The sequence below is a fragment of the Chionomys nivalis genome, chromosome 20 (genome assembly GCF_950005125.1).
Source record: "Chionomys nivalis chromosome 20, mChiNiv1.1, whole genome shotgun sequence".
In the NCBI taxonomy this organism is placed as follows: Eukaryota; Metazoa; Chordata; class Mammalia; order Rodentia; family Cricetidae; genus Chionomys; species Chionomys nivalis.
The window spans coordinates 14564719-14592333 of NC_080105.1; the positions used below are offsets into that span (position 1 = coordinate 14564719).

Consider the following 27615-nt stretch of genomic DNA (forward strand, 5'->3'; position numbering starts at 1 on the left):
CTCCCGAGTGCTGGGATTAAAGGCGTGCACCACCATCGCCCGGCCTATTTTCATATTTTAAGTTATCAAAAGGGAAAGAAGTCAAATCATGAATGCCATTCCCCCTCAGTTATCTAGTGGCCAAGGATCACTTTAATGACAAATCTAGCAGGGACTCTCAGCATGCTAGGTTTGCATTGTTGTAGTCATTCATTCTTGTCTTTGTTTAATTAGTTCCCCAAACTTTAGCTAGGTCTGTAATGTTTAGAACATTTATAAATATACCTGCTATGTACAAAGTGGAAGAATTAACCTTGCCTGTTCTTGTCACAATCACACCAGATGGCCTGCTGGGGCTCTGATATTTTGATTAAAAACAAATCTCTAGGAAATTGCTTCTTGAGTCAAAGCTACTATACTTGTTATCATGACGTCAAAACTTTATCACAAGTACCACAGATACAAAAAAAAATAAATATAATTCTAAGTATGATTATCTTTAGAGTTAATAATTTGTTTACTAAAATAAAAAGATCACAAAAGGAAAGGTATTTAAAAGGATACTATGTCAAAATCAGGAAAGATCTGAGAGCTTCTGTGATTCTGCTGCTGCCATGTACCCTCAGAGTGTCACGGGGGCTAGCAGAACACACGAGACTTGCGGTTAGAGCGAATGGCCTTACTGTTTCATAAAAACACCAGTAACCAAAGGGTTTGCATTTGCTTCTTAAATCTGCATTTACACAAGGTACAGGAAGGAGGCCTGGGTGATGTTTCATGTATGGTAGTCAACATAAAAAGAAAGAAACTCAGAGCTCAGGGAAATCACGTCTTTTATAAGGGGCAGTAAGAACGCTTGACTGTTGCACTGGAGGAAAACATGTTATTTCTTATCTGGATGGAAAAGCATATTGCCTTGGTCCCCCATCCTCTACTGCTCGTTTACTCCAGTATACTGACAAAGAAAGTTAATAGTGGTTAGAGAGATGCCACAGCAATTAGGATCTCCTACTGCTCTTGTAGAAGACCCAAGTCCAATCCCCAGCACCTCAGGCTGTAGCTCAATATTCAGGTAATCTGTCACCCCCTTCTGGCATCTGAGTGCCTACACACACACACACACACACACACACACACACACATCTACCTGTAGCTCCTTATCCAGGTGATCTGCCACCCTCTTCCGGCATGTGAGTGTACTTGCGCTCAGGTGAAAATGCATACACACAGACACACACATACAGACATACACACAGACACACACATACAGACATACACACAGACACACATACAGACATACACACAGACACACACATACAGACATACACAAAGACACACACATACAGACATACACACAGACACACACATACAGACATACACCCAGACACACACATACAGACATACACACAGACACACACATACAGACATACACCCAGACACACACATACAGACATACACACAGACACACACATACAGACATACACACAGACACACACATACAGACATACACACAGACACACACATACAGACATACACACAGACACACATACAGACATACACACAGACACACACATACAGACATACACACAGACACACACATACAGACATACACACAGACACACACATACAGACATACACACAGACACACACATATAGACATACACACAGACACACACATACAGACATACACACAGATACACAAAGAGTTATATGTGCATGGAATTAAAAATAAAACCATTTCTTTATTTTTCTTGTGTTTGGTGAGACAAGATTTCCCTGTAGTGCTGATCATTCTGGACCAAGCTGGCCTCTAACTCAGAGATCTACCTGCCTCTGACAAGTGCTGGGGCTAAATGTCTGTGCCACCACTACCCTACATAGAACAAATCTCAAAAACAGTTTTAAAAGAAAGTTATGAACAAAGACAGTCAATAGTGCTCATCATAGCATGTATAGAAACACAAGACACCCACAAACAAAACTGACCTGGGAACACATTAAGGAACTTTGAGTTCTTGACACACAAAATAGGCTTAATGGGTATCTTCTGGAGTAAATAATTTCTCTTTTAAATCGAGACAAAATTTTCAGTCAGACTAAAAGTCACCTAATGATCACTTTAATGATAAAGCATGAAAAAGCATGGGTCAAGCTGCTGGGAGCCAATGACATCAAAGCATTCCCAGCAGCAGACATGAAACTCATCCTACTCAAGGCTTTATTTCTCATGACGTATCATAGAACGTGGATCATCTTCCTCAATACACTGGATTAATTCTAAAATTATTTTTCCATTTCCTCATTTACCTTCTGTGTTCACAGAAAATGAAACAGTGGGAGTTATTAAGAATTATAAAGGATGCTGGAGTTTAGATTCAAAGTAATGTTCTTTCCTGTGAATATAACTTTGTCGGCCTTCAAGATTTAGGTACCTGTGAGAAGAAACCTTCCTCCAAGGCTAGAGGCCTGATGCTCTCCCACTGTATGACTGCAAAGTAACATCCATCTTTAAGTGCTGGTGACAATGTGGTGTGTTTAATTGTCTAAACATCTGCTTTAGGTTATAAGGGGGTAAAGTTGAGTCACAATCATGTTTATCTACCCAATAGTTGAACTAAAGCCTTATAAATTCATAATAAGCATACATATAACCAATAGCATAATGATCATTAAAGCAAAGACATAAACATCCTTGCCTGTCTATAGGAGACTAAAAATGATAGCACATGTGCACATACACATGCCCCTACACACATGAATGCAAATGTGCACGTGAATATGCATGCATATTTATTATGCAGTGCCCGGATAGTTTTCATCACTAAGCATTTAAGCAGTTTCAATGACTAAACCTATGTAATTAGGACAACTTGGAATCCTTATTTGCATTAATGCTAGCTGACACCCCCCTACGCCTGCCCCCCACTCAGAACAGCAACGGATCATTTTTACCACCTTCTTGGGACAGCTGTACCTTCCAGCTCCTTGATGAACTAGTTCAGCAGAGGTGCTAGGCAGATGGCAAGTGCTGTATGTTGCTCTAGCAGCAACTACCCAGGGCTCCACCTAACACTGCGGAACCAGAAGAAAGGCTGAACACATTTTCCCACAATTAACTGTTGTGGTGGTTGCTCTGCAGTCTCCCAAAGCCTGGGGTGCAGAGTATATCTGGCCAGAAAGGGTAGGTAATGTGTTTGGGAACTTTTATCATATAAACACAAATCTTTGTTTCAGAGTTGTAGCAATGTCTCGCGGACATAATAAAACAGAGTGTTCCCTTCTGATCAGGCCTCCTCTGGAAGACTGGGGCTGCTCAAACATTTCTGTATCTCTGAGCTTAAGCTTCTATTGCTTGCATTGCCAGCGGGCATGCTTAGGGAGTGCCCGACCCATTGCTTAGACAGAATTAATGCACAATGTCCTTGCTGCCCTCGGGACTCAAGCATGATTCTTCACTATGTCATCACTGTTCAGCCATGCAGTAAACATGACCCCTTGCAAGTGAAAATGGGAAAATCAAGTTAGCTCTCGAGGTGACTCCCTCATATTCTCTGAGCAACATTGATGAGAACTTCAATTTTACTATCTTGTTACATACTAATGATGTTCTGAACCAATCATAAAACATGTCAGTGCGGGTACACTGGACCTGGGTGGAGGCAGGAGCAGGAGATACTAGGCAGGGGAGGGACAGGGGGAAAGAGTGAAGGGAGAGACAAGAGGAATTGGGGGGAACAGGGGCAGAGCAGTAGAGTGGAAACTTCCTGGAATCTATGAGAGCGGCTGTAGTGAGGTCACCTAGTGATGGAGGTTACATACTGAGTCTGAACTGGGTATTTTTTTTTTTCGTAGCTAGGCAAGGCTTCCAGTGGTGGGACTAGGTTGCATTTGGTTGGGCTGTTGATCTAGGGATCCCATGGAGATCTAAACAACTGAGGCTGATGGAAGGACAGAAGGCAATTCTCTGTAAACTGACAGTGGGGCCCCATTGCAGAGAACAACATCCACACAGCCCACTGAGTGTGGAGAAGACGAGCTGGTGACTACATGCAGCCTTTATCCATATGTTTTAATACCTTTGCTACCAGAAGGCACTCTGCATGCTACGGGATAAAACCTCAGCACCCGTCTAGCCATAAAACCCTTGACCTACAATCTGTTCTGTCTTCTAGATATGCTGGAGCAGAATTTGTGGGAATGGATCATCAATGTGTGGTTTAACTTGAGACCTGTACAAGAGAAAGCCCATGCACTACACAGTCTTGATGTCCAGGAATCAGAGACTGGATCAAACACAGACCTAATGAACAACCAACATGACTGACAAAAAAATTGATATTCTGCTGTACTCATAGGTCCATGACTTGTCCAGTCATTATCAGAGAAGCTTCCTCCTGCAGTAGATGGGAACAAATACTGATCCATAGACAGACATTGTGCAGAGAGATAGAGTCTAAATTAGAGGTCTCCATTGGTTCCCTCCATTAGGGAAACACCGTGGAATAGGGGAGAAAAGATTGTAGAAGTCAATGGGCAGAAGGATGTCAGGAGAACAAGGCTCACTGAATCAACTAAGCAGGGCTCACATGGGCTCACAAAGAGAGAAAAGACAAGCATGGGGCTTGCATGAGTCTGAACCACATTCTCTGCATCTGTGATATGGTTGTTAGCTTGGTGTTTTTGTGTATGGAACTCCTAACAGTGGGAGTGGAGTGTCTCTTGAGTCTTTCCTGCTCTTTGGAGTCTTTTCTTTCTATTGGGAAAATTAACATTTCCCTTTCTAGCATCAATAGAAAGGCTTCTCCTTCATCTTTATTGCATCTTGTTTTGTCCTAATGACAGGACTCTCTTGGAAGCCTGCTCTTTTCTAATAAGGAAAAGAAGGTGAGTTGATCTGGGGAAAATGAGAGGTGGGTGGGACTGGGAGAAGGGAAGGAGGGAAATTGTAGCTGGAATTGCATTGTATGAGAGAAGAATCTAATTCCAATAAAAAACCTTGTATAAACATTTCTCTCTGAAAATACTTTCATATTGTTCTTTGTTCATGCTATCTGACTTTAAATTTATATTTATCACATATTGTGTGGAGAAGAGCAAAAATTAATTTCCTGCCCTAAACAAGCTAGAGATTTATTAGCATGAAATTGTCTTTAACAATAACAATTGAGGTAATGAGATCAATGACAGCCTTCAGTGGATCTGTTGTTTAGTCTGAACTCTACAGAACAGTCTGGATATCAGACTGCAACACTTGGTTTCCAGCTCCATCGAGATAAACTCTAAGGTTTCACCTTATTACGTAGCTTCTCTAGGGTCGTAGACTGTAGTCTCATTATTTATTGCTTTATAGATAGTGTCTACTTATGAGTGAGTACATACCATGTTCATCATTCTGGGTCTGGGTTACCACACTCAGGATGGTTTTTTCTAGTTTCATTCATTTGCGTGCAAATTTCAAGATGTCATTTTTTTTCCATCAAGTAGTACTTCATTGTGTAAATGTACCACATTTTCTTTATCCATTCTTCAGTTGAGGGTCATCTATGTTGTTTCCAGGTTCTGTCCATTACAAATAATGCTGCTATGAACATAGTTGAACAAATGTCCTTGTACTATGATTGAACATCCTTTGGGTATATGCCCAAGTATGATATTGTTAGGTCCTGAGGTAGGTTGATTCCCAATTTTCTGAGAAACTGTCATACTGATTTCCAGAGTGGTTGTACAAGTTTGCATTTCCACCATCAATGGAGGTGTGTTCCCCTTACTCCACATCCTGTACAGCTTAAGCTATCATTGGTGTTTTTGACCTTAGTCATTCTGACGGGTGTAAGAAGGTATCACAGAGTCATTTTGATATGCATTTTCCTGTAGGCTAAGGATGTTGAACATTTCCTTAAGTGTCTTTTGGTTATTTGAGATTCTTCTGTTGAGAATTCTCTGTTTAGATCAGTATCCCATTTTTAAATTGGATTATTTGAAATTTTGATGTCTAATTTCTTTACTTCTTTATATATTATTGAGATCAGTCCTCTGGCTGATGTGGAATTGGTGAAGATCTTTTCCCATTAAGTAGGCTGCCTTTATGTCTTATTTACTGTGTCCTTTACTTTACAGGCACTTCTCAGTTTCAGGAGGTCCTATTTATTAATTTTTTTCTCTGAGTGTCTGTGCTACTGGTGTTATATTTATGAAATGGTCTCCTATGCCCATGCATTGAAGGCTACTTCTTCCACCTAAAAAAATAGAGAACACTTTTTGAAGGAGAAATGGACAAGATCTCCTAAGAAAATTGGGATCATGGAAGTGATGGGAGAAAGGAAGGCAGAAGGGGAAGAAGAGAGGGAAAGAGGGGGAGGAGAACTTTAGGGAACAGGATATTTGAGCTGGAGGAAGGACAGAGATGAGAGCAAGGAAAGAGATATTTTGATTGAGGGAGCCATTATGGGGCTAGCAAGAAATCTGCCACTAGAGAAATTCCCAGGAATCCACAAGGATGACTCTAGCTAAGACCTCAAGTAATAGAGGAAAGGGTGCCAGAACTGGCCTTGCCCTGTAATCAGATTGATGATTACCTTAAATGTCACCATAAAACCTTCATCCAGCAATGTAGGGAAACAGAGAAAGCAACCTGCAGTGGAACACTGGGCTTAGCTCCCAAAGTCCAGTTGAAGAGTGGAAGGACTGGAAATATGAGCAAAAGGTCAGGACCACAATGGGGACACCCAATGAAGCAGTTTACCTGAGTTAATGGGAGCTCACCAACTCTAATCAGACAGGAAAGGAACCAGCAAAGGACCAAACTAGATCCTATGAATGTGGGTAACAGTTGTATGGCTGAGGGAGACTGAAGGACCACTGGTAGTGGTGTCAGGCTTTATCCCTACTGCTTGTACTGACATTTTGGGAACCCATTCTTTTTGGATGGATACCTTGCTCAACCTAGATATAGTAGGGAGGGCCTTGAACCTTCCTCCAAAACAATGTGCTTACCCAATCTGAGGAGGGGATATGGGATGGGAGGGAAAGAAAAAGGAAATTGGAGGAGGAGAGGGAGTAGGAGCTGGGATAGGTATGTAAAATGAAAAAAGAGAGTTTGTTTACTTTTTAAAAAAATAAAAATGAAAGATATACTCTTATGGAACTTTAGCACATTATTTCATTCCTTGTGCTACAATTATCTTGTCTATAAGTGGTCAAAATAAGGCATTTGATCTTTATTGTGTTGAAAGACTCTCCAGAATCTCTTCTCTTGGAATCCATTCATTAAACAGAACTTTTTCTTGTTTTTTCTTCAACAGTCCATTCAGGTCATGTTTTTCTAGATTTTGTAACTTCTCCTCTGGATTTAAATTTTGGGTACCATCTTTATTCTCAGACTTTAATGTTTGAATTAAAATAGGCTTGTCAATTTTTCTGATATCTATCTCTGATTCTACTGCTTTCTTATGAAACACAGTTAATTTTCTGAAGTGCTTGAAGCCATGAATTGAACAAAATTGTCAATGCCTACTTCTGTGTATAATACTGATGTCCCTTGTAGCCCTTGTATTATAGTACTGGGTTTTAGGAGTCACTTAGACTCCTCACAGATGTTTCTAAATAATGTTATGCCTATCATTTTTTTAAGCACTTCATTTTGAAAATTTGTGTGAAAAAAAACATTTCATCCATGTTGATGTAATTATAGCTAATTCACCCTTGTTCCTATTCCTTCCATTTCTGGAATATTCACACTTAACTTATCATTTACTCTCTCCAATATCCCTGAATAATCCTTGATGACTTAAGTATACACATGAATAATTTTCCAAGATATTCCTGGAGCTGTTCCAACACAATGGCTTGTAAATCACTTTATCAATCTTCACTGTTCATTCATGACCAATCACCTAGAGTTTCATTATAGCTTAGTCATTGCCAGTGACTACATTAAACATTTGATCATAAGATCAAACATTTTACTCATTGACTAACTCATCCTACCTTTCCAGCTCATTACTTCAAATATATTATTTCTAAATTCTCCAACCTAAATGGTATACGTTATTACTGAATTTACCATCATTTTCTATTCCCTGTTTGATTTCCCTTAGCTCTTTGGTAAGGGAAGTCACACTTAAATTTCTAAACTGTATAACTTAAATTCCATGCCCACAATTATCACCCTTTAGTCATACTCATGTTCTTTACATTCCCATAACCTTTCTTGACTAGAAAAATCCTAAACTTAGTTCATAAATTGTGATGCTACTCAGAAACATCCTCCCCAAACAAGTTGGAAAAACAAGAGACAACCATACTAATAGGTCTCCATTTAAATGAAGACCATTTGCTGGGAGTGGAGCCCATAATTTAACTGTACAAGTTACATTCCCTACTCCTCTGATGTTTCCTCTTCGTTCTTGTCTCAGATGATAACTTAGCTCTTCCTAAGGACCAGAAGATCGGTTTCTAGATTCTCATCATTCTCTGTACCCAGTGAACTTTAACTGTGACTCCAGCATGTCTTTCCTCAATTAAAGAATGATAAATCCTCTCATTTTCAATGTGAGCTCAACTCTTACGGTTCTCTCCATATCAACTAAGAATCTTTACCCTTCATTCCTGTATCCTCCAGCAGACATTTTGTTTCTTCCACCACCACTTTCCTGTCTACTTCATTTCTTCCCATCTGAACACAAATATGGTTTGTTTCTAAAGTAAACCATCTCCCAGTAGCCACTCTGTTTCATTGATTTTCTACTCCTCCAAATCTGTTTATCGACTACTTTCTCAAATTATTCCCCTTGCCTCACTTGATCACTCAGCTCTAAATACTTCTTCGATTTATAAGACTCCTTTTGTCCTGCTCAGTAATGACTCTACACTGTTAAATTTAAAGCTACATTGTCAGGTTTTTACTGTGACACATTGTAGAAATCAATTTCTCCTTTCAAAATACATTCTTCACTTGGCCTCTATGACACAATGATCTTTTCAGTTACCTCAGGTTCCTTCTTGTTGATTTTTATTAACTATATTTATTTATATTTATTTTATATCCCTATGGAAGTTTCCCCTCCCTCCTCTACTCCCATTCCTTCTCCCAATCTCTGCTCTGCCTGCCCCCAAGCCACTCCTCTATTTCTTCTTACTTTTATCACCTTCACTTGCTCTATTTTATTTTCAGGTTTGAACACAAGAGTAGTTCAAAGTTGTAACCTTAGACTTGTTTATTTAGGTTTAGTTCTAGGCTGCTACCAGTTTTGTTGCTTTAAAGAGTATCAAAAAGTTGTTTATCCCCAAAATGTTCATGACCAGAGCCCACCGTCCTGATCTCTAGATTTATGTTGAATTTTGAGATTTTCATTTGAAGCTTGTAGCGCTTTATCTCAGTTTTTAACTTGAGGTCTGGAAAAACCTGGAAGATGGCCTCTAAGGTATGCCAGTGTAGGACTATCAGGCTAATTAAAGTCTGAAGGTTAGCCCACCATGAGTAGTGGCTTCCTTTGGACTTGGAACCTGGATGGTTTAAAAAGGAGAAAGTGAGTGAAGCATATATCATCACTATTTGCTTCCTGGGAGTGGATAACTGTGACCAGCTGCCTACTACCATGCCTTCCCTGACCGAGGCCATGTCTTCCTTGCCATGGACAATATCCCTCTGAAACTGTGAGCCCAAATAAGCCATTTCTCCATTTGCTGCTTTGATGTTTTATCACTTTAGGGAAGACTAACAAAGACCAGTAGAAGTAGCTCAAACAAAGAAAAAAAAATTCAGAGTACAAGCTTACATACACACTTGTTACTCCATATCTTTTCCCTTAATAAATAGCATCATGGTAGTTTTTTTTATATTATTTTATTTATTATGTATAGAATATTCTGTCTGTGTGCATACCTGTAGGCCAGAAGAGGGCACCAGATCTCATTACAGATGGTTGTGAGCCACCATGTGGTTGCTGGGAATTGAACTCAGGACCTTTGGAAGAGCAGGCAATGCTGTTAACCTCTGAGCCATCTCTCCAGCCCCCTCAAGGTAGGTTTCATAGTAATTCAAGCTAGGCTTCCTTCCTTCCTTCCTTTCATCTTTTCTTTCATTTTATTTTTATCAAATCATGGATGCTTATAGGTCAAGCCTTTGAAATCATCTATCTGCACCCTTAAAGTCTGCTTTCTGATATCAATATGGCTTGCTCATCGGACACCTTGTCTTCTCTTAAAAGCCTTCATTGGTAGCCTTTCCAGGAAGGCTTCTTGCCTTCCCATATTATTTGTGAGCAGTCCCTTGATTGAGTTTTTACTTAGAGATTTTTAATGATAATTTTTATTTCTGACTACTCCCATAAACGTATGAGCTCCAGGATACTGTGTTCCCTGTGAATCTCATGCTTAGAGACTGACCATAAGCATTCCTCAACACAAGACTTGGTGCAAAGTTGTATTTGGAAGAACTGACAAGCAATGAATATATACTTCAATGCTCAGAGCACAGTTTTTATTTAGAAAAGACTTTATACCTGTGCTTTCACAGTGGCCATCTGATTACTCAATCAATCCTGTTACTGTCCCAAGAAATGTAATGGCTTACAAATTAGTTCTTTGTTTAGCCAATATACCCAAGAAAAAAATGATGAAAAAAAAAAAAAAGATTAAGGGTTTTTTTTTTTTTTCAATCTAGCTTTAATTACCATTGATCTAAATCTATTCAGCAAACAGAGTTTTGGTATGATTGCCACCCATTGCTTGCAGAAAGTCAATCAAGAATTGCTGATATCATAATTAACTTTACTGTTGATGCTATGCATTAAAGAGACTCAGTTAAGACTGTCTTGTGTTTATTTTGACAGCATACATCACTAAGATTTCCAGTGTTTGATATTGTTGTGTCACTACTGGAATGTAAGAATCATAGTTCTTATGGAAAATTCAGTAGAAAGGCTAGATATATCATAAATGTGTATATCATGGGAAATGTAATGTAATAAATATTAACATTGTGATGTAACAAATACTACAGTTAACATTAACAATGTTCCAAGATGACAGTGACAGGGCCAAGTTAAGAAATTTCAAGCCCCTATTGTCCATCCTGGGCTGGCTCCCATAAAACCAGCAACACAACTTTGCAGTCCTTTAGATATTCCATAATTTTATGCATATTTGTCAAGGAATTCCATAATGCTTACTTCTAACTTATTGATTGTAAGTGATATACAGTGTCAAAATATTATAGAAAGGCAAAGGGACAGCATAGGTTCAATAAAGTAGCCAAGTGACCTTCATAAAGCAAAAATGTTCCTCAAATATTGTTAGAAATTTTTTCTAATGCGAGCTCTCTGGCAAGGCAAGAATCCCAATCAAGCCAAATCCCAACAAGCCAAATTAAGAAATGTTCAAGTTTAATGGAATTCCTGTCTCTCCAGAGGAACCGGGAGGCCTCTAACGTGACCACCATGTGTTTCTTCTCTGGGAGCTCACTTAAATACCCTGTGGGAGTAGTCCTGACTCCTCCCTGGCATGGAGGGATTTGGAGTGGAGACCATTACAACTCCCAGTCTGGCGGCTGGGTTGGATGTGAGGGCCTGGGGGCTACGCTCCCAACTTAACAAATATTACTTTCATTTTTACACATGATAATTAGGCCTATCTCAAGGGAGAATGACAAGAATCTAAGGAAATAACATGAATGAATCATCAACTAAGTAGAGACTGCAGCAGTGGTTCTTAGTAGGGTAGAGTCACCTGATGTCCTATTCTTATGAAGGTAGAAGCTGTCTAACCTGATGGAAAACTTTTCACTCCATCTAATCTATGACTTTATTAGTATCTGCTTACCTGTCTTAAATACATAATCCTTTTCATTTGCCTCTGGCTATCATTAGATTTAAGGATGCAGGGGTAGGGCCAGCCTTCTCTTTCTGCACAGCTGCTTAGAGAGTCCAGAGCAGCATACTATTGCACATAGAGAGTTTTAATAACTTTTCAGCCCTGCGGATATTTCTTCAGGGCTAAAATTGTTATAGAAAGGCACAGAGTGAAAAATAGGCTGTGAAGGCTCAGGCAGTAAAGATTTACAGAGGTACTGGCATTTCTCTTCCCAGTGGAGCAGTCACTCTGTCCTATTTCAGATATCCAGACTTTCTGGTAAATTTATGAGAGCATCCATAGCATCTGTAGCTCTCCCTTTATCCGAGTTACCAAAATCTTCACTTCAGGAACTGCCAAGTAAACGATACCAATGCACAATTACCTTTAGTGCCAGCTCATCTAAAATCTGCTCTTGGAATCAGTATTAAACTCCAAGTCATGTGAAAAGTAGAATTGCACTATATCATGTCAGTGAGCTATTCTGCTACAAAACTGCCAGGTGAATAGGAAAGTGTTGCTAGGTGGGGGCAGACCCTGTTTATTAATACTTTCCACATTATGTACTATCTCCTCCAAAAAATACTGAAAGAAATGGGGAACAGAAGTAGCACGGGTATGAAACATTGCGATGGATGGAGATAGAGACAGAGACCCACACTGGAGCACCGGACTGAGCTCCCAAGGTCCTAATGAGGAGCAGAAGGAGGGAGAACATTTACAACGAAGTCAGGACCACGAGGGGTGCACCCACCCACTGAGACAGTCGGACCGATCTATGGGGAGCTCACCAAGGCCAGCTGGACTGTGACTGAAAAAGCATGGGATAAAACCGGACTCTCTGAACATGGCGGACAATGAGAGCTGACAAGAGGCCAAGGACAATGGCACGGGGTGTTGATCCTACTTCATGTTCTGGCTTTGTGGGAGCCTAGACAGTTTGGATGTTCAACTTCCTAGATCTGAATGGAGGGGGGAGGACCTTGGTCTTTCCACAGGGCAGGGAACCCTGACTGCTCTTGGGGCTGGAGAGGGAGGAGAAGAGGAGTGGGGAGAAGGGGAGAGGGGCAGGAGGAGGGGGAGGGAAATGGGAGGCGGGGAGGAGGCAGAAAGCTTTTTTTTCAATAATAAAAAAAAAAAAAAGATTCCGAAGAATATCAAAACAGATCACCAGCATACCTTTAGGTCTCACAGTGGTGTCTGCTTTAGTCTAGCAGCTGTATTACGCCAACATTATCATTACAGAACCCAGCTCTTAAGGTCTAATTAAATATTAAACAAACATCCTTCCTAGGGGTTTGAAACCAGAATGACAAACAGCTGATTCCATAGAAGACAGTGTTATCAGTGGCTCACAGAACACCTGAAGTGGCAGTAGAAAATCATACATCAACTCAAAAGACATGAAGCGCTTTGCATTTGCTGATTGTTGACCCTTCTCTTAATGAGAAAAATCTCTGAGACACAATTTCTACCGTCATGTAATTTGCATACATTTGTTGAAATCACCTATTGAATCTTTAATGCCCTGATCTTCCCCGAAACAAAGACAATAGAATAGAAAATTCTAACTGTACTGTCCCCAAACAGCTCCATTTGCAGAACATAGGTTTCCTGACAAGATATATAAGCAAAGACTATATTGATATATAACGTTCTCCTAACATTGTAGGTGTTAATTCTAAGGCATATTTATAGCTAAATCCTCCACATCACTACAATATGGACTCAGGGTGACTGCCCTTCTCCAACACATACCTACTTTCTTTTACTGAAGTATATATACTGTTTTCCCTTCTTCTTCACCCTCTGAACCTTCCAAATGACATTATTCCTGCATTCTAGATAGTCTATTCCCAATGATCTCCATTTCTAAAATGTTTCCTAATAACTGTCAGTTCTTCAAACCTGACTTCAGAGCCACATATATAATATTATCAACATGTCTGAGAAATCATCTAATCTTTTAAATTTACGTGATAACCTTTAAAAAATGGCCCAAATATTCTGTGTAAGCACAGCAAAATATTTGATTTTTAATGTCTTCCTTATACAATTCCCATTTTTTGTGTGTATGTGTGTGCATGTGTTCACATGTGCACGCTGTGAACTAGCTTTACTTCTTAGTGTAGCTCAGTCTTGATAACTACAGTCCTGTTAATTATGTGATATTCCTGTATAACATGAGTTACAGATGTTTAGTTAGTTATGATTCCTAAATGCCTATTTGACTCATTTTAGCAAAAGTAGATCAACATTAAATTTTGCTATAGTAGTGAATAATCAATCAATATTTAAACTACACTGTTGATTTTTAAAAGGTACAGAATTTAAAATGTGCAGAGTACATTAAAAAACCAACACTCCAAATAATCGTGAATATAAGTTTAATGGAGAGAATTTTATTTTACAAAACACTTTGTGTTCTACACATTATTATTTTGTTTCTCTATAATGAAATAGAAGCTGCCTAGTGATTCAAATTATTTATAATTTTTAAGAAGAGAATAATTTCATTTATAAAGCATAAATATTGATAATTTGAAGGACAAAGCCTCAGATATGTATGTATTTCATTTAGTACTTAATCATGATTTTTTACAATTTTTTGTGGATTTAATTATGTGCCTATGTGTGCCTATGTGTGGGTTTGTGATAATGAGTACAGGTGCCACCAGTGGCCAGAAAAGTACATTGAATCCCTTGGAGCTGGAATTACAGATGGCAGTGAGCTGCCCAACATGGGTCCTCCACAAAAGAAACACATGGCCTTAACTACTGAGGTATCTTTCTTAGCCCAGTATTTGAAATGCTTATAAAACCTTTTTTTTGCTAGTTTTAGTTTAAAATTTATGTTGAAAAATACAACTTAGAGATAAATAGCTTCACAAACAATCCCTTCAGAATATGACTTTCAGATCTGAGAAAACACATGTCTTTAGATCTCTGAACCTCCCAGAACACATGGTAGGCAGATTTAAGAGGATATATAGTTAATGATTGCTAGACGATTCTGTTGAATTAGAACATTCCTTGTTGCTTAGTAAATCATATTTTATATTGGCTATATCAAATCATGATGAAGCTTTAAAAGTCTCTAGAATGGGACTAGAAAAAGAAATATTAAATTTGGGAACCTCTACCCTAAAAGAGATGGTGTAAGATTAGCAAAAAGAGAAATATGATACAGCCAGCAGTGGTGTCAAATATAAGCCCACAAACAGCAGAAGATTCTAAGAAAAAAAGATGGAAGGGGATAACTGAGCACACTCAGTACATATCTGTATTTAAGACTCAGTCCTCAGGAGGAAATCAGTCACTCTGTGGCAAGTTCCTATTCCAAAGCAGCAGAGATTTATTTATCTTAGAACTAGAACCCATTCTTAAGGCTATTTCCTTGAAGGAATTTATGTTTTCTATTTTCAGTACAGTTTACAGTAGTGTGTGTTATGTACAAGCACTTTTAAGAAAAATTTAAATTTGTTCATTCTGATCTTTGCCTTAATCTTAATAGATAATGCAGTCATTCGGCAATGCAGTCATGCACTACATACGATCTTAAATTTTATTTCATATTGATTAAAGAAAACTATGTCCATAACTGGATTAATCAAAAATTATTTACATTGTGCCTTGCAACAATCTTTACCCATATTTTATTTAATACTTATAATTAATAAAATTATATTTTATGTTCTAGAACAATTACTTCAAACCTATTGGGATGAGATTTCTAAAGAGTCAATAAAGTGATTGTTTCTAAAGTATCATTTCCTGGCATTGATACTTTAACAGCTGCAATTGTCCACTGGGGAACTTGTGTGTTTCTAATGCTACAGATAAAGAAACTGGGACACAGTGGACAGTCCTTTACTTTAATTATGGAAAAAAAACAATAGTATAAAATTATTGCACATAGCACGGATACTATCATTTTAAATTATTTTCAAAAAGTGTTTATTGAGCACCCAACATGAGTATTTATCAACAGAGAAAATGTCCTATTGAGCTACCTAATGAATATAGAGCAGACTGCATCTACTCTTTCAATGGATCTTCAAATCTGTATCTTGCAAATAAAGATTGACACTTTTGACCCATTTGTTCACCTGCAAGCTCAGTGGAACACTAAAACACAGCTTGCTCCAATACTGAGGGGACCTGGAAGGTAAGTCAACAGTCAAAGGGTCAGACAGCTGGACACCTCACTGTCTGGGACATCTCCAGTGGGACAAAACCCAGGGGCCCCTCCTAAACTTCCTGTGCTTTTCTAGCCAGCCAATAGGGAGTTTTCCTGCAGCTGGGCTACCCCCAACCCACCCCACTCCCACACCTGCATGATCACCTATGAGCTCAGTGGAACCCTGAAACACAGCTTTCTCAAATACTGAGGGGACCTAAGAGACAGCCACAGCAAAGATTGGATCAAGATGGCAAGACACTTCCACCTCAATTGAAGGAAGAGATGGGTAGGCATCAATGCAAGAATTCCTCTAACATCCTAAAAAGCAACATGGTAACACTAGAACCCAACAGACACACAAAAGGAAGATTTGATCATCCTAACCCAGAAGTAGTAGAAGGAAATGACTTTAAATCTAACTTTATGAAAATGATGGAGACCTTTAAAGAGGAAGTGAAAAACTCCCTTAAAGAAATGGGAGATGACAAACAAAAAGTTGGAGGAAACTAATAAATCCCTTAAAGAAACCCAAGAAAACCAAGAAAAACAATCAAACAGGTAAGGGAAACAGTTCAAAACTTGAAAACCAAAATAGAGGTAATAAAGAAATCACACACCAAGGGAATTCTGGGTATGGACATTCTGGGTGAACAAACAGGAACTATAGAGACAAGTATAACCAACAAAATACAAGAGATAGAAGACTCTTAAGCACTGAAGTTACTATAGAGGAAATAGACTCATTGGTCAAAAACCACGATTAAATCCAACACAAAACATACAGAAAATCTGGGATACCATGAAAAGACCAAATCTAATAATAATAGAGGCAGAAGAAAAAGAATTCCAGCTCAAAGGCACAGAAAATATATTCAACAAAATTATAGTAAATAACTTTCCCAACCTAAAGAAGGATATCCTTATAAAATTATAAAAAGCTTACAAAATACCAAATAGACTGGACTAAAAACAATCCCCTCACTATATAATAATCAAAACATAAAACATAAAGAATTAAAAAAGAGTATTAAGAGCTGCAAAGGAAAAAGGTCAAGTAACATATAAAGGTAAACCTATCAGAATTACAACTGACTTCTCAATGGAAACCATGAAAACCAAAAGGTCCTGAATAGATATGCTGCAGACACTAAAAGACTATAGATGCAAGCCCAGACTACTGTACCCAGTAAAGCTTTCATTCACCATTGATGGAGAAAACAAGATATTCCACAACAAAAACAGATTTAAACAATACATATCCACAAACACAGCCCTACAGAAAGTACTAGAAGGAAAACCTCAACCCGAGGAAGCTAACCACACCCACAATAACACAGACATCTGATACCCCCCCCCCACCAGCATAACCCAAAAAATAGAAACACACAAATACTACTACCAAAAAATATTTGGAGTTAGCATCCACTGGTCATTAATATTGCTTAATATCAATGGACTCAATTCTCCCATTAAAAGACACAGTCTAAGAGAATGGATCTGAAAACAGGATCCAACATTCTGCTGTTTACAAGAAACACACGTCAACCTCAAAGACAGACACTACCTCAGAGCAAAGGGTTGGGAAAAGGTTTTTCAATGAAATGGACCTAAGAAACAAGTGGGTGTGGCATTCCTAATATCTAACAAAATTGGTTTTAAACTAAAATAAATCAGAAGAGATGGAGAAGGACACTTAATATTCATGATAAGAATAATTCATCAAGATGAAATCTCAATCTGGAATATCTGTGACCCTAATATAAGATCACCCACATATATAAAAAAAATTACTAAAACTTAAATCACACATCAAACCCCACACACTAATAGTAGGAGATTTCAACACTCCTCTCTTGCCAATGGACAGGTCAATCAGACAGACACTTAACAGAGAAATACAAGATCTAACAGATGTAATGAATCAAATGGACTTAAAAGACATCTATAGAACATTCCACCCAAACAGGAAAGAATATACTTTCTTCTCAGCACCTCATGGAACCTTCTTGAAAATTGATCACATACTAGGTAACAAAGCAAACATCCACATATACAAGAAAAATTGGAGTAACCCCCTGTGTCTTACTACACCACCATGGAGTAAAGTTAGAATTTAACAACAATACTACTTCCAGAAAGCCTACAAACTTATGGAAACTGAACAGTTCACTACTGAATCAACCTTGGGTTAAAGAAGAAATTAAGAAAGAAATTAAAGTCTTCCTTGAATTCAGCGAAAATGAAGACACAACATATCCAAACCTATGGGACAGTAGAAAGCAGTGCTAAAAGGAAAGTTAATAGCACTAAGTACCCACATAAAGAAAACGGAGAAAGCTCACATTAGTGACTTAGGAGCACACCTGAAAGCTCTAGAAAAAAAAGGAAGCAGACTCACCCAGGTGGAGTAGAAGACAGGAAACAATCAAATTGAGGGCTGAAATCAACAAAATAGAAACACAGAAAACAATACAAAGAATCAATGAAACAAAGAGCTGGTTCTTTGAGAAAATCAACAAGATTGACAAACTCTTATCCAACCTAATCAAAAGGCTGAAAAAGAATATCCAAATTAACAAAATAAGAAATAAAAAGGGGGATGTAACAACAGACACTGAGGAAATTCAGTACAAAAACCTGTACTCCACAAAATTGGAAAAGGTAAAAGAAATGGTCAATTTTTAGACAGATACCACATACAAAAATTAAATCAAGATCAGGTGAGCAAATTAAATAGACCTATAAGCCACGAGGAAATTGAGGCTGTCATCAAAAACCTCCCAACAAATAAAAGCTCAGGATTGATGGTTTTAGTGCAGAATTCTACCAGAAATTTCAAGAAGAGCTAATACCTATACTCCTCAAAGTGTTCTACATAATAGAAACAGAAGGGCCATTGCCAGCCTTTTTACGAGGCTATTGTTACCATGATACCAAAACCACATAAAGACTCAACCAAGAAAGAGAATTACAGACCAGTCTCACTCATGAACATGGATGCAAAAATTCTCAATAAAGTACTGGCAAACCAAATCAAAGAATACATTAAAAAATCATCCATCGTGATCAAGTAGGCTTCATCCCAGAGAAGCAGGGCTGGTTCAGCATACAAAAATCTATTAATGTAATCCATCATATAAATAAACTGAAAAAAAAAACCATATGATCATTACATTGGATGCTGAAAAAGCATTTGGCAAAATCCAACACCCCTTCATAGTAAAGGTCTTGGAGAGATTAAAGATACAAGGATAATATCGAAATATAATGAAAGCAATATACAGCAAGCGGACAGCTAACAACAAATTAAATGGAGAAAAGCTCAAAGCGATTCCACTAAAATCAGGAACAAGACAAGGCTATCCACTCTTTCCATATCTCTTCAACATAGTTCTTGAAGTTTTAGCAATAGCAATAAGACAACATAAGGAGATGAAGGGGATTCAAATTGGAAAGGAAGAAGTCAAACTTTCATTATTTGCAGATGATATAATAGTGTACATAAGTGATCCCCAAAACGCTACCAGAGAACTCCTACAGCTAATAAATACTGTCAGTGATGTGGCAGGTTACAAGACCAACTAAAATAGATCAGTAGCCCTCCTATACACAAAGGATAAAGAAGCTGAGAGGGAAATCAGAGAAATATCACCTTTCACAATAGCCACAAATAACATAAAATATCTTGGGGTAACACTAACCAAGGAAGTAAAAGACCTATTTAACAAGAACTTTTAGTCTTTGAAGAAAGAAATTGAAGAAGAGACCAGAAAATGGAAAGATCTCCTTTGTTTTTGGATAGGAAAGATCAACATAGTAAAAATGGCAATCCTACTGAAAGCATCTATAGATTCAATAAAAATCCTAACATGATTCTTCACAGACCTTGAAAGAACAATAATCAACTTCATATGGAAAAACAAAAAACCCAGGATAGCCAAAACAATTCTATACATAAGGAAACTTCCAGAGGCATTACCACCCCTGACATACAGAGTAATCAAAACAGATTGGTATTGACATAAAAACAGAGATGTTGGACAATGGAATTGAATTGAACACCTGGATATTAATCCACACACCTATGAACACCTGATTTTTGACAAAAAGCTAAAATTATACAATGCAAAAAAGAAAGCATCTTCAACAAATGGTGCTGGAATACTAACTGTATGTCAACTGTAGAAGAATGAAAATAGATCTCTATCTATTGCCATGTACAAAACTGAAGTCCTCATGGATTAAAGACCTCAATATAAATCCAACCACACTGAACCTGATAGAAGAAAAAGTGGGAAGTAGCCTGAACTACATGGACACAGGAGACTACTCTCTAAATATAACCCCAGTAGCACAGACAATAAGAGCAACAATAAATACATGGGACCTCCTGAAACTGAGAATCAAAGGACACAATCAATAAGACAAAAAGGCAGCCTACTGAATAAAAAAAGATATTCACTGACCCCACATCAAAGGACTGATCCCCAAAATATATAATGAACTCAAGAAGTTAGACATTAAAATTCTAAATAACCTAATTAAAAATGATGTACTGAACTAAACATGAATTCTCAACAGAAGAATTTTAAATGGTCAAAAGATACTTAAGGACATGTTCAACTTCTGTAGTTCAGGGAAATGCAAATCAAAACAACTCTGAGATATCATCTTACACCTGTCACAAAGGCTAAGATCAAAAACACCAATGATAGCTTATGCTGGAGAAGAATTAGTTAAGAGAAACACTCATCCATTACTTGTGGGAATGCAAACTTGTGCAACCACATTGGAAATCAGTATGGCGGTTCCTCAGAAAATTGGGAATCAACCTACCTCAGGATCCAGCAATACCATTCTTGGGAATATAACCAAAATATACTCAATCATACTACAAAAGCATTTGTTCATCTATGTTCATAGTAGCATTATTTGTAATAGCCAGAACCTGGAAACAACCTTGATGTCCCTCAACTGAACAATGGATTTTAAAAAATGCGGCACATTTACACATTAGAGTACTACTCAGTGGTAAAAAAAACAATTACAGCATGAATTTTTCATGCAAATAGATGAAATTAGAAAATACTATCCTCAGTAAGGTAACCCAGACCCTAAAAAATGAATATGCTGTGTGCTCACTCATAAGTGGATACTAGCCATAAACAAAGGACATTGAGCCTATAGTTCATGATCCTAGAGAAGCTAAATAATAAGATGAGTCCAAAGAAAAACATATATAGACCCACCTGAAAATTGCAAACAGACAAGATCAACTGACAAAATTGGGAGCATGGGGGCGGGGAGTAGAAAGAAGGGGAGAAGGGGAGGGTTGAGGAGAACTTGAGGGAATGGGATAGTCGAGATGGAGGAAAAACAGATATGAGAGCAAGGAAAGATATCTTGATTGAGGAAGCCATTATGGGGTTAATAAGAAACCTGGCTCTAGAAAAATGCCCAGGAATCCACAAGGATGACTCCAGCTAAGACCCTAAGCAATAGAGGAGAGGGTGCCTGAAATGGCCCTGACCTGTAGTCAGACTGATGATTATCTTAAACATCACCATAGAAACTTCCTCCAGCAACAGATGGAAACAGAGGCAATTACCCACATTGGAGCACCGGACTGAGCTCCGAAGATCCAGTTGAAGGGTAGAAGGAGAGAGAATACAAGCAAGGAGGTCAAGACCATGAGGGGTTCACCCACTGAGACAGTTTGCCTGAGCTAATGGGAACTCACCAACTCCAACTGGATTGGGAGTGAATGATCATGGGATCATACTAGTCCCTCTGAATGTGGTTGACAGTTGGGGCATACTGAGGGGCCACTGACAGTGGCACTGGGATTTGTCTCTACTGCATGTACTGGCTTTTTGGGATTCTATTCTCTTTGGATGTATACCTTGCTCAGCCTAGATGTAGTAGGAAGGGCCTTGGACTTTACAAAGGACAGGATGGGAAGGGGAGAAGTAGGAGGGTGTGTGGAGGGAGTGGGAGGAGGGGAGGTTTGAAATTTTGGATTGGTATTTTTTAAGTAAGAAAACAACAATAATAAAAACAACAAGATTGACACTTTCAAAATAGAGCATGACTTACCTAATTGTGAACTAGCTTCAATCTCATCTTCTTAAATCTGTATCAGTGATATATCATGGCAAGGGAGGAAAAACTCATTTCAACAACACAGAGGCATCAATAGTAACTGCTCGACTCAAAACACTATTACATCAGTGGCTGGGGATGCGCAAACTGGATTTAAACAACCTGCATTGCTGCTAATCTCTGCACATCTGACACAATCTGTGAGTTATAAGCAAGCTTAACTAATTACCAAAGTTTATTTCTTTTTTTAGAAATTCATGCAGTATTTTTTTCATATTTCTTCCCACCCACCAACTCTTCCCTTCATGTTCCTTCTCTCTCTTAAAAATTAAAACAAGGAAGAAAGCCACGAGAACCTGTGGGACCTGATTTGTATTGGCCAATTATTACCTAGCAAGGAGCTTGCCCTATCTTGTTGTTGATATAGCCAGGGTCAAGCCATGGAAGAAGATGATTTCCCTGGCAGCTGGTTTGTGAATCACTTCTTGTCCGGAGTTGGAGTACTGTGTCCACTTCCCCTCGGATGTGCTGGAATTTGTCCAGTTTGAACATGTGCAGGTCTTGTGCATGATGTTAGAGATTCTGGGTGTTTAAATGTGCATCTGCCACGCTGTGTTTGGAAACTACTGTTTCCTTAACATTGTGTGTACTCCCAGCACTCGGGAGGCAGAGGCAGGAGGATCTCTGTGAGTTCGAGACCAGCCTGGTCTACAAGAGCTAGTTCCAGGACAGGCTCCAAAACCACAGAGAAACCCTGTCTCGAAAAACCAAAAAAAAAAAAAAAAAAAAAAAAAAAACATTGTGTACTACTGGGTTCTTCTTCATCTGTTTCCACCACAAAAAAAAAAAAAAAAAAAAAAAAGATGATAACTTGTCTAACTTCTTGTATCAACAGTACTAATACGGTTTATTTAGTCAGTTATAACATAAACATCCATTATTGTTTCTTCTAATTATGCAGAAAATTTGCATGTTAGCAGACATCAACTAATACATGTGGCATAATGATTCAGATTACTATATATCTCTTAGGAAGAAAGTTAAAAATGTTAAATTCCTGGTACAGCAGATAAATTCATATAATAAATAAATGGAGCAAAATGTTTATATTTTACCTCAGAAATAATACAATATCAAAACAATAAAAAGCGCCTGTGAATGAATTCTTAATACTTTCTCTTCAACAGGAGAAGATGTTCTAGAAACTTTGTGGGTTAGTCCATGTCTTCTCTTCAATCTCTCCTCACAGAAAACAAAGCCTCCTCGGTCTTCAGTGACTAATGGGGGAAATAAATGAGATTTTGAAGGAGACTCTGAGAAGTGTCCAGGCTCATTACTGTGGAGTGGCTATAGGCTGCTCAGCTTAAAGAAGAGAGAGGATATCATGGAGCTAAAAAGGAAAGAAGAGAAAAATAGGTGTCTGACTAGAATTCAAATCATGTGCTCCTTCATCAGTTCAAGCCCAACATCTAACAAACTTATTTATATCATTTGTGCATTTTTAAATGAATTTGTGGTTGTCTGTGTATGTTGATGTCTGTAGGTATCCACAGAGGCCAGAAGAGACTATTGGATCCTCTGGAACTGAATTTACAGGGTGTTGTGAGGTTCCCAATGTGGGTGCTTATCTCCCACGCTCTAATTAGCATATTTCTTTTTTTAATTTATTTTTGATATAAAAAAGTTTTATATGTTGGAGACGATTATATACATGTGAAACAATACCTACAATATGTGCCATTAACTCGTTCCTCTCTCCCCTTTAGCTGTACTGTAGCAGGCTTGGGTATGGTTTAAAACAGTCTATGTTCATATTTCAGAGTAACAATAGGAAGTTTATCTTCAAACTGAAAATCAGCTTGACACTACTTCCTATGCAAAAAAAATCAGTATTTAATAAGGACAAGTTAAGGGCTATGCTATGTATTGACTTTTATATACTGAGTATCTAAGACTTGATGTTGGTATCAGATAAAATACAGAAATGTCTACTGCCTTCTCTCCTCTCCTCTCCTCTCCTCTTCTCTTCTCTTCTCTTCTCTTCTCTTCTCTTCTCTTCTCTTCTCTTCTCTTCTCTTCTCTTCTCTTCTCTTCTCTTCTCTTCTCTTCTCTCTCTTCCCTCTCCCATAACCTGTACACTTTTATTCACTGTTATTACTTTTTATGGCTGTTGAAAACCAATACATATGCTTATGAAGAATATTTTTACATCTTTTATAAATCCCAGTTAACCTCTTCTTAGGGTCTGTGTGATATTTTCCATTTGTAAGCACTGTGGTAGTTTGAATGTAATTGAGCTCTATAATCTCATTGGGGGTGGCACTATTAGGAGGTGTGGCTTTGTTACAGTGAATATGGCCTTGTTGGAGGAAGTGTGTCACTCTGTGGTGGACTTTGAGGTTTCCCAATCTTAGGTAATCGTGCGGTTTGTCAGTTGACTTCTTATTGCCTGTAAGATGTAGGACTCTCAGCTTCAGCACCATGTCTGGCTGGATGCAGCATGCTCACTACTGGGATGATAAAGGAATGAACCTCTGAAACTGTAAGCAAACCCTCTTCAATTAAATGCTTTTCTTTATAATAATTGTGATGGTCATGCCGTCTCTTCATAGCAATAAAAATCCTAACTAAGACAGATACTAAGATGAAAATATTAACACTTCAACAACAAATATTTTATATGCCCCAACAGGAATCAGACAATAGTCCTTAAATGATTGCTTTATTTTCATAACATCCTTAGAGTTTGCGTTCTATGATGGGAACTGACTTCTAAGCTGAGTTGTATTGTTAAATATTGGTGTTTGCTGTTTTATGTGATTTGTATCATATGCTTATACTCCAAGATCTTTATTTCCTAATGTTTATAAAACAAAATAATCTTTGATAATATAGTCATATTTTTGTGGTAGTAAGTTTGTGTATGTGTTTATATTACTACTGTATATTATGGATTTTTATTACTCTGTGGTATTATAATAATTGTATGTTTGTTTCAAAGCTTTTGTTTTAAGAGAAAGTAAGATGTACATAGGTGAGAAATGAGTTGAAAAAGAAATAATTGTTTGAAACATAAACAATGGTAATGTATTAAAGGAAAATAAATAAGGCAAATTTGACTGTCAAATTATCTCTATTGTTTGCTAATTTTCAATATAAATATAATACAAAAATCATGTCAGATAAAATATTTATATTAATAAACCACATATTTACATGGCTGTAAAAATTCTGAAATAACCTTAACTTTTATATTTTGCTCCCAGTTAAATAAAATGGTATATGACAGAAAGAGTGTGCAGGTGTGTCAACTCAATGCAATAAGTTAAAGTGATAATTTCTTATTTAATTGATCAATCTGTCATGCTAACTTTGATTCATTTTTTTTCTCTTTGTCAGCAAATAAAATGGAAATATGTCAGTTCCTATGAGACTTGGTTCTACTTAAGGCCCCCAAAGTGGTTCGATTCAGAATAATACCTAGGGGAACCTGTTGCAAGAGCCCCTTCCACATAGCTCACAGGTATATCTTGACACCTATGGAAGCATGAGATAATGTGAGAACAAGGCAAATTACTTACATGTTGTTTGGGTACAGTTGTCAGAGTTTCAGCACCCATCACATCACATGCTTCTCTCCAGGTGTTTGTGCACATGATGCCACTCTACTGGCATACATAGAAGGGACACAGTGTGATGTCCTAATCTCACGATTGTATTTAGCTGTGTATTTGAAGAATAGCAGGATTAAAAAAATTAAACCCCATTTTACCTCCAGCTCACATTAAAAAAAATTTAATCAGTACCCAATGTGAAACTCTATAACCATTTTTTTTGAAAATATTAAAATGCAGATTCATCTTATTATAGTTACCAGGCTCCAGTCAATGTAATTAATCATGTACCCGTGACATGCCAAATGTTTACTGCATCCATTCACAATGTCTGAGAAAGAAAGCCGAGAGATGACAGAGATGAAGACATTTGTTTTATTAGTTCATATTTTCAGAGTCAGAGATCTGGAAGCTGATTAGCAATAACATCCTAGACATTATATTTTCATGGAGAATTACCAATAAAATTCTGAGTTCATTGCATTGTTAATGCAATAAAGTAAGTTTTGGGCTATGTAGATGTATCCAATAGATGAAAACTTTTGTGCTATATTTTGAGAAGATAAAAATATGAAGTAGTTTATAGTAATTTGAGGAAGATAGAGTTTTGTCTTTGCATTGAGCGACAACTTTATTAATATTTACCTCATATAATTTATATTTCTCCTAGTAAATGGTACAGTTTAGTGAGTTTGGAATATTCACAGTATGCAACCAAGAAGAGTCTTACATTCTAAACTGGAGTGGCCAAAACTAAGAGAGCATGTGAAGAAACCAAGATTTCCATCATCCAACAAGCACCCACAGGCAGATCTGGTAGAACAGAGTCTAAAGTGGGGCTCTGAGGTGCAGGCTGAGGATCATGAGGCAACTTTCTCTGAATCACCACACTAAATCATGGGAGATGAGACTTCACCATTCTCTAAAGCTTTCAACTTGACCAAATGGTTTCAGTGCAATGAGTTTCTAGATTCAATTGTAGAAGTTCATTACATGGGTCATGGTGAGTTGACTACCATAATAGTGTCATACTGAGGACCAGTGAGGTTATCAGAACATGGGACATTCATGAATAAAATCACGAGTGCTGAAGATACTTGCTTATTATCATAAATAATCTCTAATGGTTATACTTTTATATACTTTTTGTGCTTAAGTTCCTGTGTTCAGTGAACATATTATACATATGACATAGTTGTTGCTTAGATTTTGACACATGCTAAGTAAAAATAAAGCAGTTTGTAGGGAAGTGAAAATCAGTGGATCAACAATGTTTATGTCAGTCTGCCATAATGAAATGCCAGGGAAAGAAAGAGCAATGGCATACTTCATTATGTTATCCTTTCTACATTATAGCTTTCTTCCAAATGTAATTTCTTATGGGTAGTCTAGATTTAAAATTATTTTTCTTACTTAGCAATTGATAAACTTCAGTATAATAAATTTCTCTAACTAACTTATCTTGGTTAATTAAATCTAAGTGTCTGAATAATGTTGTGTTCAGGTAATGGTTACTGCGGAAAGCTACCCCAAATACCAGAAACAGTAAATGTCTGCATGGGAGATGATAGTAAACTCCTACAGCACCACAGGTTTCTGATTTCAGAGACGAACAGTATCCTCCATGTGCATAAACAGAAGCGTTTCTGTCTATGAAGCCCATGAATTACATCCCAATGTGGTAAATACAAATGATACTTAAAGGCATGCTTCATCCACACTCATATAATAATTACTCTGAAATACTACAGAATAATTTCAAAAAAAAAAAGAATGACTTCTGGACCCTGGAATTGAAAAGATTCTCTGTCTTCAAGGAATTCAACAGTATAGTAAGGACAGGGGATGTGCTTTACGGCAGAATGCTGGCTAAATCTCCTTTGTCCT

At 37.7% G+C, this 27615-nt stretch overlaps 1 protein-coding gene across 6 annotated transcripts in view; it reads right to left on the reverse strand.

The window, feature by feature from the left end:
* Positions 1–27615, reverse strand: part of Marchf1 (membrane associated ring-CH-type finger 1) — an 824174-nt gene that overhangs the window by 368306 nt on the left and 428253 nt on the right. The gene's annotated exons all lie outside the window — the stretch shown is intronic.